This window comes from Anguilla rostrata, chromosome 5 (genome assembly GCF_018555375.3).
Source record: "Anguilla rostrata isolate EN2019 chromosome 5, ASM1855537v3, whole genome shotgun sequence".
NCBI lineage: Eukaryota > Metazoa > Chordata > Actinopteri > Anguilliformes > Anguillidae > Anguilla > Anguilla rostrata.
In genome coordinates this window covers 10,261,904-10,280,098 of record NC_057937.1, presented here as the reverse complement: position 1 = coordinate 10,280,098, position 18,195 = coordinate 10,261,904, and the positions used below count along the sequence as shown (strand labels likewise).

Genomic DNA, 18,195 nt, shown 5'->3' with positions numbered 1-18,195 from the left:
CGATTCAAATGACCAGCGCAGCTGGGGCACCCGCGTCCCTGCAGTTTGTTTTGCTTCCTTTTTTAATGTCACTCAGTTTGCGTTGCCGGGCGCCCCGTCCCCCGAGTGTGCCTCCGCTCGCGTTATTATACCCGAGCTACAAATGGCAATTTGAGTCAGCTGACCACATCAAAAACAAATGAGCTGAATGTACTTCGCTTAGTAAAAACCAACCAAAAAAAAAAAAACGGAACAGCTATTACGCATTTAATGCCTGCTGTGCGTGGGTGCTGTGTGTACTTAGCTTTTTAATTGTTGATTTAAATTTTAATAAAATGTATTTTATGCTTGTTTTCCGTTAAGCCGCGGTAATCCCTTTCAATCAGCAGCTCTGCGTAAACACATTCAGCAGCACAGCCGCGTCGTCTCAGATGCATTTTTCATCACTGTCGGCCTGCCTGTCCTTCCATTTGTCCCACTTTGATTCTGTACGTGCCCACAGTGATGGCAAAACATGAATATTTTTTATTAATATGATTCTGATGTATACCTAATCTCTTGTAAAAATGGATTACACCAAACAGCACAAAAATGTCTTGGTCACAGTCCCCACAAATCACGATTAAGTCACTGAATTCGAGAAAAGTTTGTGTCGCCAGTTCGGGTTCGCGGTGTTAAACCCTGACGCGTGGTCTACACTCCTTCTGCACTGAAGTATGTTCACGCTCGCTGTTCACCGTGGCATTTCGTTAGTCGTTTTGAATGCGAATGTCACTTCCGTGAAATCGTCCGTTATGCAGGTAGAGATTCAATGGGAAAGTGCAAGGTCTGCCTCAAAAAAAAAGGTAGAGCAGTCCGTGAACTGGAAAGGAGTGCAAATTCTATGGTACTTAAGCTGGGAGCAGTGGGTACAATGCCTGACAAATCTGCATGGGGGAGAAAGCAACGGGGCTGTCCGTTTGAAAAAGCTTCAGCTTTTTTAAATTGAATTGACCCCTCCGTGTGTGATTTATTGTGATTCATGCACGCTCTCATGACAAACGTTGCCAGATCCAAAAACGCTGAATTTAGCAGCGGTAGCACGCTGCCTGCAGCATAACAGGAGGGGGTTGGGGGGGGGGGGGGGTGTGGCCTTTGCCCGCTTTTGCTCAAACAAACCTCACGGAACGCCATTTTCCAGATTTCATACCTGATGGCTCCAATTTTGCCCGAGCGAGATGAGATAGCGTTCTGCTCGCAGCGGGCCGGCCGCTCCACGCTGGTTTGCGGATTACCCTCCGCGTGCGGCAATGAGCCATTCCATCCTCGTCCGATGACACACGGCACGCACCCGGTATTGACAAATCTGTCCCACCGGGGAGCCCGCGCGAGACGCCTCACCTGCTCTGTCCTTTCTGCTGGAAATGCAGATGGACAGATATTATGTACAGGTTGAGAACAAAAAAATATATATATATAAAAATAAAAAAAACTGGAAATGCCAACAGTGTCCAACTGTGACATGTTCCGTCAGTTTCATAGCGGCCTGGGGCGCATTTCGCGCTCGTCCTTAGAGAGAAAGGTCGGCGTCAGGCCTGAGACGATGTTTTAAACTCCCGTCAGCCGAACGTGAGCGCGGCGACGGAATCCAAGATGCCGCCGGGCTGGACGCCACGCTGTATGCCGCCGTCACTACCTCCCATCATGCCACTTTACACTGCTGCTTCCATTTTCTTTTCTTCTCTACCCGGCAAAAGTACGTGCTAAAAAGAAGATGTTAAAAGTTCTCCGCTTATAATGTTTGGCTGTACTTTGACAAGGATGTAGCCCTACCTTGAAACTCTTGGAAAATAATATAATTTAGTGCACAGTGTCCATTTAGCAAAATACCAAATACTTAAGGAGTTTTGTGTGAATTCAATAGCATTCATCCATGAAAATTCTCTTTTGTACTCATGCATGCACTCGTGTATTCATTTTTCTTCAGTCACATCATGCGGGTGTCCTTAAATATCGCATACACATCGTACCTCATACGCCGAAATGTAGCCATATATTTTTCTAAAAACAATTTTTTTGTAGCAAGTTTCTTTGCTTTACTTTCTTTTGCCGTAGCTATAAACAATGCGCGCAAAATGCGAATCTCTGAGCCCCTATAAATCGTCCTGGATTACGGCATCTGCAAAGCAAATAGATGTTGTGATGCCGCCTCACGTAGCTTTCTGGAATGGAACTCCATACAATCATGTTCAGATCAAGAGATTTCATTATATCAACAGTAGGCTGTTGCTTCCTCGTATGCTGTTTTGATGATGCATCCCTAGCCGGTTGACATATGACCCCTGGACACCGGAGAACTGCAAAAGCATCACCCCAATTTGTTCTCCTTGCATTTTTTTCAGTTCCCAGGGCCATGCTTCTTGGTAGGCTAATTAGAAATATGGCAGCTGACCCGTGAAGCGTCGGGGAAACGTTGAGCAAGCATGAATCTAGTGCTTTTTTTTGTTTGTGTGTTCGTAGTCCAGAAGCGCATCTCTGTTCTCACCACAGTGTCTTGGCTCTTATTATACTAGCATCCAACCTGCTGCCATAGCTTTAACTGTTGCCGATGACAACGTGGAAGTCAGCTGCAGGAGGGTATTTTTTTTAATGCCTCTTTGGATGGTCAGGCTCCATTGGAATGCATTCCAAATCCAAAATGGCGGTGCCCCCGTCCATTCCGTGTCACTGCACAAAGGAAAGCGTGCCTCATGCGCGGTTAAATTTCATGCACGTTGTACAGAGATTCTCCAGTTGCACCGTGAGGCCACAACTCACAGAGCTGTATCGAAACTTTACGCATTACGGCTGGGGGAAAGAACACGAGAGGGCTGTGCGGGAATGCAGGTCATGTGACCTGTTCAACAGTGTCACACTGATTGCCAGTTAGAGAAAAGAGCCTTGCCTTGCCTTTACAGCACCTGTAAGGGTTTATTTACCCTTGCACACACACATGCGCTCACGTACACACGAACACGCACACAAACACACACGACGCCCACACACACACACATTCACACACACACACACACACACACACTTACACACACAGAGACAGAGAACCACATCATTAGAAAGTAAAGTTTTGTTTATTGATCATTGGATTTTTTTTGTTTGAACAGCGTACATGGTGCCTAGTTCTTATGTGTTGTACAGTATATTTCCGCAAACAAATCCTTGTATTTATGCAAGAGTGACTCAATACTCACCATCTTGCTGTGCTTTGTAAGTGATAATACTCCTAATTTCTGCATGATGATGGTTATTATTATTATTATTATTATTATTATTATTATTATTATCTCAGGTTTTCTTCTTTTTTCAGCGGTTCTCAAACTGGGGCTTGCCGCCGCTTGGCTGTTCTTGCTATGGTTGTGTGGGGGTTAAAGGGTTTTATTTTTTATTCTTTTGGAACCGTCAAAATAAAAACTATTTTGGTATGCACCGTGCGGGAATAGGAATGGTGCACAATGTCACTACCTACAGAGCACTTAAATGAACTGCAACCCTACCTAATTTCATTTTTTAAATGTCACATTCTCATTATTTAAGCCTCTCAAATAGCTGTTAATTTTATTTATTTATTTATTTATTTTGAAAACTGGCAGATATTGAAGATAAGCTAGCTCCTAGGCTATGTTGTGAGTTCACAATTGATTCCTTATCTAACCAAAGGATCAGCAGCTAGGCATGCAGAGATGGATTGACCATCTTTGGATTTCAGTGCAAAGCAAAACCTGACGACTGGGTGGCGTGGCTTTCCGGAAGCTTCCGCTGGTCACGTTCACATATCTTGCATTTAATTCTCCTGTACAGTATTAGTAATTTAGGTCACCTCTCCCTTTCCCATTTCCCTGCTGGGTTAGCTTATGTTCTTTGAGAATTATCAATCCCCTCCGCAATCTCTAGCAAGTGCTTCTATTGCGTATTTGTCTGTGGAAATAGTCCCCCACCATGAACATCCCTTCAGAAAATAGATTAAACATTATCCTATGGCAATGAATGTGAGATTGGTCAGTCTTTGCTTTATTGCATGCACTCAGTAGAATAGACCTTTGCTGCCAAAAGTTAGCTTTAATTCCTAATTTGTGTTTTGGGAGCTATTGACACAGCTCGCTTACTGTGCTTGGAGTGGCTTGTGAGTTTGACATTTCAGAGAACGAACACATCGTTGGAACACATTCTGGGAATTCCCTTCTCACATAGGTTCCTGTATACTCTTTATTCACGTGAAGTTAACGAATCACAGTGTGATTTAGTATAGGCAGTTTGATAACGCGCAATCCTCCTTTTGTTTATTTTTCCCTTGCGGAATTGCTGCACTAATATTGTACCTAAAGAAACGCTGGTGTGTTGTACGCGCGATGTGGGATTCTCAATGCCGTGGAAGCGGTTTTCACCTCCGCCCATTGGCAGTGATGCGAGAAGCCCTTTCGGCGTTAAAGTAAAACAACCCCGCGCGGCGCGTTCCGACAGAACTCCCTCGGCCGAGACCCGTCTAATGAATTTGAACGGACGGAACGGAGGGCCAAAAAAAAATCGCCGCCATTTTCGTTTAAATCCGTCCGCCGTTACCGTGCAATTTCAGTCAGACACAACAGCGCAATTAGATGGATTTTCAGCGGCCGACAACCGTCTCGCGCGCGGGCGGAAGGCATGTCTTTATCCCATCATGACAAAATTGATTTGTTTGCATTATGTCCACCCCTTTCCACGGCGAGGGCTTCTGGCCTCCTGCTGACGGGAAACAGGCCGCTTGATCAGCGAGCCTGCAGCTGAATTCATAATCAGAGCCCGCATCTGGCCCGAACGCCGTCCCTGCTCCTCCGTACGCGCTTAAAAAGCGGGACGGGCCAGCGTTGTTTTCTTGTTGTGGTCATTTTAAAAAAAGCGTGAATTATGTATTAACGGCGTGCCTTTAAACGTGAAATAAAGTCGCAGGTGAAATTACATTTTCAAATATGAACAGGTCTGTTGATTCATGGAGTGATTGCATTGCCATACCCCCAAAACTACAGTAGGTCCGGGCTCATGGTCAGAGGCACAGTATCTATGGACAAGTGTGTGCAGTAGATTTGGCATGTTGGTAGACAATCATAAACAGATTCCCTTATGATATGAGTATTTTTCTTTTGGGCGTTACATGTAAACACACGCAGGCTCTCTGACTTGGATATGTATGATAATGCACATGCATATGTATGGCTGGCGTGACGTGGGTCAGTAAGTCCTTTGGCTCTCCGAATGAGTCTGAGGTCAGGCTGTCCAGAAGGGTGGAGTGGGCATTGATTTAATGTACAGGCAAACAAGACTATGTCTGTGAAATGGTAAAAATATAAGTAAATAAAAAAACTATTTAATGTGAGCTGAAGACATACTGGCTGCATTTAGAATGTAGCTCTGAATCAGGGTTTAATATTTAATGCTTTTAAACTGTATGTGTGTGCATGCCAGCTTGTGTGTGTGTGTGTGTGTGTGTGTGAGATTTAAATCTATATATAGGTATATACGTGTGTTTAAAATACAATTTGTAAAACATGCTGAGCTATCAGTCTGTTTGGAAGTACAGAGTAATAATTGAATCACTTATTTCCCCTGCAGAGTAAGCAAGTACAGTACATAATCTCTTCTTAAACAGGCTGTGTCCTGTCAGCTCTAATTAGATTAAAGAAATAAATGACAACCAAATTGAAGTGTTATGCGTGCATAAGGTTTTTGCCACCATCTTAAATCAATAGGCGTGTGTGTTTGTGTGCTGGCTTGATTGTATTGTGTGTTATATAATATCTTTCCAAAATGACATTCTTAAAATTAGGATATGGTCCAGCAGGAAAAAAAAAAACATATATTTAAGATTTGTATTTTTAAAAAATGTAAGATTTATATTTAATTTCTCTTTTAATTTGATACATTTTTTTCATGTTTGCATTTTTTTCACAAAACGAATGTGTGGAGTTTATTAGGCTGAGGTTGGTCTGGTGTTAGAGGGACAGAAGGCTTGTGGGGTGGTGCATCCAGCTAAGGCAGTCGTGCACAGTGCAGTGTCGTGTCGCTCCATGCAGGACTGAGTGTGGAGTGAGCCGGTGCTGGCTGTAGTTCAGCAGCCCTGCGGGACGGCTTATAATTGGGAACAGCATCGACCGGGACACGGGGGTGCCGGTCTGCAGGACTCTGCCCACCTCATCAGCTAAAAGAGCAAGCCCGCGAGTCGATCAGGCACCCGCAGTCTACCAGCACACTGACTGAGCAGCACACTGACTGCACAGCACACTCCAGTACACTGACTGAGCAGCACACTGACTGCACAGCACACTCCAGCACACTGACTGAGCAGCACACTCCAGCACACTGACTGAGCAGCACACTGACTGCACAGCACACTCCAGCACACTGACTGAGCAGCACACATGACTGAGCAGCACACTGACTCAGCAGCAGCACTGACTGAGCTGCACATGACAGCCACTGACTGAGCAGCAGCACTGACTGGCAGCACACTCCAGACACTGACTGAACAGCACACTCCAGCACACTGACTGAGCAGCACACTGACTGCACAGCACACTGACTGAGCAGCACACTGACTGCACAGCACACTCCAGCACACTGACTGAGCAGCACACTCCAGCACACTGACTGAGCAGCACACTGACTGCACAGCACACTGACTGAGCAGCACACTGACTGCACAGCACACTGACTGAGCAGCACACTGACTGCACAGCACACTCCAGCACACTGACTGAGCAGCACACTGACTGCACAGCACACTGACTGGCAGCACACTGACTGCACAGCACACACACACTGACTGCACAGCACACTCCAGACACTGACTGAGCAGACGCCAGCACACTGACTGCACAGCACACTGACTGAGCAGCACACTGACTGCACAGCACACTGACTGAGCAGCACACTGACTGCACAGCACACTCCAGCACACTGACTGAGCGGCACACTGACTGAGCAGCACACTGACTGCACAGCACACTGACTGAGCAGCACACTGACTGCACAGCACACTCCAGCACACTGACTGAGCAGCACACTGACTGAGCAGCACACTGACTGCACAGCACACTCCAGCACACTGACTGAGGGGCACACTGACTGAGCAGCACACTGACTGCACAGCACACTCCAGCACACTGACTGCACAGCACACTGACTGAGCAGCACACTGACCAGCATGCATGGACTGGGGCACACGACGGCATGCACGGACTGGGGGCACACTGACCTGGCAGTGCACGGACTGGGGGGCACACTGACTGGGGGGCACACTGACCAGGCAGTGCACAGACTGGGGGGCACACTGACCAGGCAGTGCACGGACTGGGGGGCACACTGACTGGGCAGCGCACTGACTGCACAATGTTTATGAAATTAGAAGGAATACCCTATTAGCCTTTGTTGTGTTTGTTGCTGTGGTATAAACAAACATTTTGGGGGATATTGGCAAATAATTTTGGCCCAAAAAGGTCATTACTCATTGATAGTAGTGGGTGGAATAGCAGGCACAGTGATGGTCATATGGTCCTTCATGTCTAGTGGCCATAGGGGGGATGCTGCGGTGTGACTGTGAGCCGCTCGCTTTGCCTGCACGGCATCCAGAACTGAGAGGAGGACCGTCTCCATGGAGCCTCCAGCTGAGAGGCCTGGGAGGCTCAGGCTCCAGGAGGTGGCCGAGCAGTAGGCAATAAGTCAGGGGAACACGGCGAGGTTTGGGCACAGCGGTAATGCCAAACAGATGGAGGATGAAGAGCGCTTCTCCTTTTCAGAGGAGCAGCAGAAGCCCGTTTTGAAGGCTGAGGGGTTATGAAGCAGCGGGAGCGGGGAGAGCGGAATTGAGGGTGAGAGCGAGGGAAGGAGGGAGGGAGAGGGTGAAGAGGAGGAGGATGTCAGGGTTTATAATGTGGAGGAGGTTGCAGGGAAAAGGAAACTATTGACATTCGGTGGGTTTGTGTAATTGGAAGCGAGAGCACGTGTCAGTTTCTGGGAGTGAAGCAAAAGGAAGGGAGACCCTCATCCCAATGCGTCTGGAGGTGGGAGCAATGTAAGTTGAGTCTTTTTTTTTTTCGTGCCAGTGAGAACAGGCAGGAGTAGTTGCAGGAAGAGGATTACGGGAAGCAGAGAAAGTGCAGAAACTCTGGTTTGTTGGGGTTCTTGGTTGGAGCCCTTATGTTGACATGATAGTGTGTGTGTGTGCGTGTGCATGTGAATGTGTGTGTGTGTGTGTGTGTGTGTGCATGTGAATGTGTGTGTGTGTGTGCATGTGAATGTGTGTGTGTGTCTGTGTGCGCATGTGAATGTGTGTGTGTGTGTGTGTGTGTGTGTGTGTGTGTATGTGAATGTGTGTGTGTGTGTGTGTCCAGTCTGGGTGTTAAATTAGGACAGAAGAATTTAATAAATGGATGTGGGGGTGAAAATGGTTGAGATCAGCAGTGAGTATCTGAAAAGAACAGTTTAAAAATAATGCATGCACTTCCTCAGAAGAACTTGCTGTGTCTGCACTGGAAGATGGTGGAGATTGAATAATGCCTGTATAGATCTCCAGAAGAATACAAATGATGTGAAAGGTCACACCTGTTATGGGAGGTTCAGAACGCATCAAAACAGGGTCAGTTATTAACAAAACAAAACATGGACCTTTGCTTGGATACCGTTAATGTTTCTCCATTAATGTTAGCACCATCAGAACTGAATAGCATCAAAAATGTTCATAATTTTGATCGATACGATTTATGTTTTTAAAATTACTTTGCATATAATTACTTAGGCTATTTAAAGTGTAAAATTGTATTTCTATCATTAGTAAACCAATTTTAGAATACTGTTAAATAATTGATTAGCTCATTTGTACAGATGGGGGGGTGCAGTTGGGGGGGGTGCACAGTTTAATTCCTGTCTCTGAGGCCAGGTGGAGAGCATCCATACCAGCAGGCACTCGCTGCCTCGCTGGACAGCGCAGAATCTCTCCAGCTAATAGGCTTATGTCAGCAGCACGATTCAAAGAACGTGTTCTGTGGAGCAGCCCCTAGCACACAACAGAACTGATCAGCCGCTATGTAAGCCCTTGTAGACGTCAATCTGTGGGTCGGCTGCAGCTGCATGCAGCCTGTTGCAGCTTGCAGCTTGCAGCTTTTATACCTGAACCAACTGTTTGTGCAGCTTTGCAGCAGGTATACATGAGTGCATCTGTCATGCAGAATCTTTGAGAAAAAAATAGCTTATTTATTTTTCACCAATATTTTGGAAGGTGCCCGAGCATTGCTTTAAGCTGCAGGAATAACAGGAATAATTGAAGATCTTTTCTACTGACTGGCTACTAATTATTTAAAACTGGACAGTAATTCATACAGTAGGTCACACTCGGGCGTGTATCCAGCTGTTCCTCTGTCTTCCTGCTAAGGATTTTTACTCATATTCATATTTAGTATATTTTCATTCCTCATTGTTGTTTTAGAGCAGGAGCATATATGTATGTTCGCTGATATAAGAATTATTAAGCTCCGGTAAATGAATTCATTCTTCTCTCCAACTTTCTCGTCAGCTTAGCATGGGTATCCCCAATGCATTTTCACCCTTTTCTGCCTGTTAGTACTCGAAATACCGCACATTTCAATCTGGGAAGATGTGTACAGGTATGTAGTCAAAAAAGGGAATCTTCTGTCTTAAAAATAAATAAATAAATCTGTAAAATTTTCCGGAAGTATTGATTTTGTCACTGTGAATTTAAATGATTTATTATGTACAAGACAACCGTTCTTACTACCTACGATACCCCAGATTGAACTTGCGCTGTCCATACATGCTGCAGAGAAGGTAAAATTAGAAAACCCATTAACACCCTTCTCTTTACTGACATATTGATGAAGATGTTCTACTTCAAATCACGAACCTGAAGATGAGGATGATATAGCGACAAAGTATCTCTCTCTCTCTCTCTCTCTCTCTCTCTCTCTCTCTCTCTCACACACACACACACACACATACACGCGCACGTGCACACACACACACACAGAGCTGCTTAAAAGTTAGCCCTATTAAAATCTGTGTCAGTTGAGGCTTTCTTTAAAGGTTTTATAATGGAGCATAGTTCACTATATAAATACCTTCAAATAAACCAGTAACTTGTTATACTGGAATAGAATAATGTACTTGAACTATTTAAAGTAACTCAACTATTTAAGTAACTCATGGACATTATAACCTCCATGCTAATACCACAGGGATCACAGGTAATGCTATCTCATGTCAAGACCATCACATGATTTAAAAATTTAGTCCTCCGAAGTAGAATTCCACCTGTTTTTATAGTTTCATGATCATATGATTTTTTACAAAATTAATTCACAGGAAAAATGCAATTCACGGTAGGAGATGTGACATCCAGCAGTATTGAACTGTGCAGTAACACTGTATCGTGTACTGTAAGTGTGACATTTTGTTGCAAAAATAGGATTAACACATTTGTAATTGTACATAATGCATTTTATGATATGATGCACGTCCATGTGGGAAATCCGAATGTTTGTTCACAGTGTTTGGATGCTCCAGCCCGAGCACGGTTAATTACATTGTGCTGATGTCACAGTTGGCCTCGTTGGCTTTCAGAGGTCCCGTAGCTTGCTTTGAGTATCATATTTATTGTGCTGAACCCGGTCTCCTTTCCTCTGGCTGTGTTTCATTCGTAGCAGCTGATTAATATGCCACCAATGCTGCCTGGGTAGATCTGTATGTCAGGCGAGACCTCAGCAATTACATCCTTTTATTTATTCATATATTTATGTGTATATTTATTTATTTATTTTGTCCATTTAAAGATACATAGCGCTGAAGTATTGATTGTTTTGTCACTCCGGGGTCTGCATTTGGGAAGATGAATGAACTGAGCCTATGTGCATGCATGTGTGCACGTGTATGTGCGCACGCATGTGTCTGTATTTCGCACAGTGGTCGTGTTCCAAACACGGATGTAACCCCATTGATGTACCGTACTGTCCGCAGTCAGTTTGGGGCTGATTCCTGAAGTGCAGTCGGCACAGACTTCTGTACACTCTGTAGCACACCAGCTGAGCTTTGTGCAGGTGCCTGTCAATCAGAGCTGTCCCTATTGCACAGTGAGATCAGGGATAGTCTGTGGGCTAATCCCTCCTCTTTCGATGACATCATGGCTAATTATGCTCCGTTTCCACCTGCCATCTACCTCTTTGTACCACATAAGATTATATGTATTCAGCTATTGGCCCAAGCATTTAAAATGGTTACGGAATGCACATGCAACATTGGGCAGATTGTGGCAACCCCCTGCACTCTAATGTACCCATATTGAAGGGTGTGTCTGCGTGCATGCGCACCTGTGTGTGTGTGCATGCGTGTGCGCACGTGTATGTGAGTGTGTACGTGTGCCTGTGTGTGTGCGTGCATGCGTGTGTGATTACGTGTGCGCGTGTGTGTTGTCTGTCTGTGTGTGTGTGTGTGTGTGTGTGTGCGTGTGTGTGTGTGCATGCGTCTGAATTACAGCACGTTCTGTACGAGTCCTACAGCAGCATTGTGTAGGCTGTGTGCGTACTTATCATGGAAGGACACCCTCCCACTCAGCAGACTGACTGCAGTGTATTAAGGCCAGGTGTCCACAGGTATCTCTGTCTGAGATCAGACTTCTGGAACCCCTGCTGGGATCCAGGCCCAATATCACCACCGAGACCCCTCCCCTCCCCGCCCCCTCCCCTCCCTATCCCAGCGTGGGGTGCCGCACTTTGGCTTATCTGGAAGGAGGCCGAACCGAAAGTGCGGTACACTTTCATGAGTCAGGAACCCCGGTTTCAAACCCGCCGGTGTCAGGACGGGTTCAGATCGCGGACGGGGGCGGAGGTGGCGGCGGACTACCCCGCCGTGTCCGCTAGGCCCCCCGCGGCGTCCCCCTCCAGCTGAAAGACATTTTCATTTACATGCAGGGTCCTGCGCGCATCCCCCATGCGGAGTCGATGAAGACAGAAACGTACGATAATGACATTTTCTGTATATTATGCTACGTTGACACCGAGGTTATGCAATTGTCCCTGCAAACAGAATTATCAGCAGAAGTGGCATTGTGTAATGTTCTTAAGACCTATTGCTCCCATCAATATCCGGCTCTGTAAGTTAATAGCATGGATGTTATGTACATTTCTCTAGATATTGCACAAAATATTCTGAACAAAAAGTAATTATGGGTTAAGGTGTATGGGATGAAAACCAGTAGGTACAGCATTATGCTAATGTAACGCTGGGCAAGACGCAACAGGAACTAAAATTCACATTACATCACAATCTTACCGAAAGATTGTTTCAGGGTTTCACATAATGTTTTATACATTTTACTGATACATTTAGATGACGCCTATCCCTGGGCTAGGCAACTCACTATCTGATGAAATGCCTATCTCTGATCATGCAGTGGTTGGCTTGCCATTGCTTTTGCAACACCATTCAACAGCCGAGCCTTTAGCATGTCGCTCAGTATAAGCCCGCCATGCTGTATATAAAGCTACCGTAAGCAAGAAAGTCACTGGTTCAGATGAGAGGCTAGCGGGAAGGAAAATATATGGAGCGACATTACAGGCTCAATTACCATATTCTTAAAGTTAACTAGGGGGTAGCGCACAGCGCCTGGTGAGCGGACGCTGAGGGGGAAAGGCAGTGAAATTCAGGGTAGGCACTTTTTAGTGCTTGAGGCTGACAGAAGGAGAAGCATCAATAAATCTGACGGTGCCACTAATACAAGAGCAGTATTTCTTGTATATGGCCGGCGAGAGAGAAAGATGGCTGAGTCTCGGAATAAGATGAGGACAGTAGTGCGCTTCTCGTTTGATCATTTAAAAAAAAAAAAAAAAAGCATTTACATTTGACATGGGAACGTCAATAAAGACGTTTCTTTGCCTTCTGTCTTTTAGGGGCTCTTGGGCATTTTCGCCCTCCCCCGCGCCCCCCTTTTACAGACACCGATGCGGTGTGAGGAATGCACAGCCCACACACGTGCTGGAATTCTGTGTTCCTGACTTTGTGCTCGGGACAAATGGGGGTTAAAGTGCAGTGCAATGGGGGGCACTCAGTCTGCTGTGAGTGTGACAGGAGAGACGTAATGAACAGAACAGACGATTCAGAGCACACACTGAGATCCTCGGAGAGACACGCTCACTCCTCTCCTCTCCTCTCTCTCTCTCTCTCTCTCACTGCTCTCTATCGCACTTTCTTTCGCTCTCTCTTTCTACCTCTCTCTGCCACTTTCTCTTGCTCTCTCACTCGCACTCTTTTTTCTCTCTCTCTCTATCTCTTACTTTTTATTTCCCTCTATCTCTCTCTCTCACACACGCACACACACACACACATAGCTATTAGCTGTTATCCTCAAACTTATTTATACCTATTTATATGTATTATACAAATTATTTGTTTTGTAAACATGCATTTTCCGGAATGCTTTTGCCACATGGATGTAATATTAGGTCGTGTTAACCAGCCGAGTTCGCTCAGGAAACCAGGTTATTTACCATGGTCGTTTAACACCATAAGGAAAGGTAACTCAGCGCTCGCGCCCGAGACCGAGCGGGGATCCGGGTCGTAATTTAACGAGCGGCGCGCGCGTCCCCCGCTCGTCTGTCACCCCCCCGGCGCATAATGGGCCTCAGCCGCGCCGCGCTCGCGGCGGTGCCACGGAACAGTGCGCCATTTAGCCGCGGAGGTGAGGCGCCTTGCCCGAGGGGACGTTGGCGGCGTCCCACCGGGACTCCTCCCAACTCACGCCTTGCGCTCCTAACGTGTGGCGACGAGGCCGCTGCGGCGGAGAGGGAGCGGCGTCTCGGCGCTCGCATTTGGAGGCGGGGGGGACCGGGGGGGTGGGATTGGGGGGCTGGGGCAAACGTCGCAGTGCTTTAATGCCACTTAATTTCAGTGTAAATGTTACCGTGCTCTTTGTGTCTGTTTAATGAGCCGAATGCTGTGGGCCCAGGAGGCGGCCATGTTGTCGTGTTTTCCTTTTTCCGCTATACCGTCTCTTTATTTTGAGCGGTAAATTACAACCAAATCGGACTTCGTTTCTCCGGCTCACATTGGCCTGCATTGGAAAATAACCCAGAAATGCAAACAAATTTATTAAATATTATTGATTATTCCTGTTTTGCCGATGACTGCTTTAAGGCCTCGAATAATTCTTATCCCAAATGCCCACAGTTGGTGTAAGATTTATTGCATATATTATATTAATGGGGAGCAGTTGGGGGCTTATTGCTGTATGTTTATCATTCTTGCACACTGAAGAGTTTTGTTGTCAAGCATTAAATTGTGTCATTATTTTCCGGGGAGTGTGTAAGCCAGAGTAGCTCGAGAAGCAACCCTGAGGTCTTATGCATTGAATTCACATTTATATACTGCAGCTTTGACTTACCATTACCATTACTCTCTCGCCCCAAATGATGAGAGTGACATTGTGTAGCCGGTTAGCTATGTCAATTGACACTCTCTTCCCTAGATCGGTGCTAAAATGGTTTATGCTATCTAGGTCGAATTTAAATTCTACGGTCCAGTTGTATACCTACTGCTGGACCTTTATTTATATGTGGATGTGTATGTAAATATTTTAGTTTTGTATTCAAATAAAACTTTTCAAATGCAATGTCATAATACATTTTTAATGCATTGCGAGACATGTAAACCGCTCCAGGCTAAAATATGAACAAAAAATATGGGACACATTAGCACCTAACGGACCTCACAAACCCTTCATACATTTTTGTATTTGCATGGCATATACATCTTACTAAAAATGTACAGTTTGCAGTTCAGCATCTGCTGTAACAGGCATGCTAAAATGCAAACACATAAATGACTGAAGGTTTAAACAGGTGTGTTGACAATGTAAGCATTTGAACAATTACACTTCATAATTGGTTATTAATTTCAAATGAAATGATGTAGACTAATTATCACAGTGAATTCCCATCTCCTGCACGCAGTCACCATAAAGTCATTGCATTGCAGAGCAAACTTTATTTAAAATGCAAATTTCCAGATGTCTGTGTCGTTCCTTCTACAGAGACTGCATATAATTGTATTAAAATGCATTTTTAAAATCTTTAAAATAAATTACATTTTTCTAAATACAAACCAGTTTTTTTTACCAAACCTTTGCAAAGCCTGCTATAGTTTGTGCAGTATTTTATTCAGCATAGGCCACGCTACAGTATATATAAGCTGTAGTTTGCGCCAATTAGACCTGGGCCAGCTGGTGCACATTGAGCCGTGTGTGTCATTTAGAGCAACTAAGGTATCATTAATCTGAGAAACCCTGGCAGGATCCAACACAATGTTTTCTCCTCCACATATGAATGCCCATTCCAGCTAATGATGTTGCTATGGCTGTGTAGTACAATGGGTAAGGAAGTGGTCTTGTAGACTAAAGATCCCGGGTAGGACACTCCTGTTGTACCTTTGAGCAAACTACTTAACATTTATTGCTTCAGTATATATCCAGCTGTATAAATGGATGCAGTGTAAATGTTGTGTAAGTCGCTCTGGATAAGAGCGTCTGCTAAATGCCTGTAATGTAACGTAATGGCTCGAAGCTTGAGGCTGTGTCTAGCCTTGACTCGTGGTTCATGGTAAAGAGCTGGTGCAGCACTCCTGAACTCTGGTATCCCTTGTGAGTCCAGGCAGGATACGAAACGCCTCTGTGCAAGAACATGTGTGTTCTGTGTTTTTTATTATTTAAAATTAACATTTGTTTGCACTCCCAATGAAGTTAAAAAATAAATAGCTGACTACGGTGCTAACAGAATTACAATAAACAAGAGAAGTCGAGGCCTTTCGACCAGGGTAATGTGCTCCGAAGCTTTATGTGGAAATGTTTGTAGCATGTTTGTGGATGAACTCCCTGTTGCCAGCAGCCTATTCCCTGAAAGAAAGAAACACAAAATTTGCATACTTTAAACTAGTAATGATTTGAATTATTCAAATTAAATCAGCTTTTCTAGCATCCAGATCATTTAGTATATTTTGTAAGTATGGTTCCAGGGTGTATTTCTGCCTGTTACCCTATGCACGCTGGGATAGGCTCCAGCACCCCCCCCCCTGACTAGGAGTAAGCGGGTACAGTGGTGTTGACTGCTCCTGGTGAAATGAGAAAGACTTCCAGCCTGTTCCATTTGGTTTGCATCTTTTTCTTCCAAAGAGAAGAGCACAGGTCTAAAAGTAGTAACCAACCCAATGTCAGCCTTAACCTGGCCTGAGCACAGGGTTAATAATTTCTATCCATGACCGACTTGACATAACAAACCGCATTTTTCAAATTCAAAAACACTTTGTTGTCTATATGTGCAAAATGCAGCTGCACAATGCAACATTTGCTCTTGGGTATATTCCATGTATTTTTGTTCGCAAATATAAAATATTAGGTCAGTGAAAATAAATAGGATATCTAAGACAAATGTCTCCAGTGGCCATCATTTATAATTCCATTTCCATGGTACTGAGTGTAGGGAATTGAGTAGCGTATGTAACTCAAAACCAAGAAAGCACAAAAACATTCAACCTCGTTCCTCAATAATATTTCACAATTGTGAGCTTACGTTTGCTCGAGTACAGTCCCTCCACTTAAGAAAAAGGTGATAATGTTTTAGGTCCTCTGTTGAGAAGATAACTTCGCGAAGTATCTTGTCTTGCACACTGTTGAGTGCAATGCGGATGAAGTCACATCATAGTAGATTGCACATGGCTATATTCTAAATTAATTAATTCACCCAACATGACTTTGACCCAGCGTGCCTTTGGCCCAACATTCCTCTGACCCAACATGCCTTTGGGTTCAGTGGCAAGACCATAATGAAGGTAGTGGGCTCAACAGTTACTAAATATATTCAGAATTTAGTACTACAACTACCGTGTTCAAATAGTATCATATTAGCCTGTTGCTGACATTTTGCTCTTAAAAACATTGATTATGAGGCACTGCTAGGTAAAAAAAAAAATGGTAAGGATGTATTGCTATTCCAGTGTCATCCCACTGGTGAAGCCGTTTCATTATTTCTCCATTGCCAGCTGATGACACGGAGCTCTCTGAGCTGATATTGAATGCAAGAGACTGCTCTTGCATCTTAATGCGTCCAACAAGAAGCAATTAATGATATCCTGCTGATGCCTCCCTCAAGCCAGTCAGACCCAAAAAAAAACAGAACCGTGATTACTTTGGGATATCATTAAATATGCTGGACTTATGAGGCAACGTTTTAAAACCCCAAAGCCTTCAAAGCCAGAAACCCGCTTAGGTTTTGAATACTGTGTTTAAAGGACCCTGTTGTGTGTGTGTGTGTATGTGTGTGTGTGTGTGTGTGTGTGTAAATAATCACTATGCCATTTCACCATCCCTGACAAATTAGATCCCTTATGCAGTTTAAAGCTGATTTTCAGCAGGGCTTGATATTTTATTTATTTATTTATTTATTTTAAGTTTTAAAGGAGGATCTGTGCAGAGGGTGAGCCGCTGTCCTGACAGACTAGACATCAATCAACACACGCGGACTTTCACATTCAATATTTGCCATTGCATCACTTGGTTTTCCAGGGGCCTAACCGTTCGGCTGTGTACCGCTGCGCACTCACTGGTGCAGCCATTGAGAAGACAGAGCTCGTTCTTTACCAAAGGGTTGCATTACAGTGCATGACAATGTGCTCCTCTGCTTGTGACATGTCAATCTGAGGAGAATCCTGACGTGCGACAGCTAGCCTTAGAACAGTGTGCAGAGTGATTTTGTATAGCGTCCATTTTGCTGCTGCACTGTTCACCTGCACCATTTTTAAGCGGTGTGGCATGCACCCTGCACAGTGGATAAATATTATATATTAGCAATGCGTTCAGCACAGTAAAACAACAAGTGGTCATTTATGCACCAAGAGGCCAAACAATAAATCCCACTTGTCTATGTGCTACATTTGTACAGGCTCATATGCCTGTATAAAGGTGTGTTGTGGATGTTTTGTTTACTACTTTGCAGGAAGATGTCTATTGGAAAGAAAAAAAAAGTGTTGTATATGTAATTGAATTTACATCTACATATATTTTCATCTATGTTTACTTTTTAAAGTGTCAATTCATTTTGAGGAGCAAATGAGATAAATACATATATTTGCTCACAATGTACAGCAGTATGCATGCAAATT

General features: G+C 44.5%; 1 protein-coding gene across 19 annotated transcripts in view; it reads left to right on the top strand.

The window, feature by feature from the left end:
• tenm3 (teneurin transmembrane protein 3) overlaps nucleotides 1-18,195 on the top strand; it is a 484,477-nt gene that overhangs the window by 26,571 nt on the left and 439,711 nt on the right. The window lies entirely within an intron of this gene.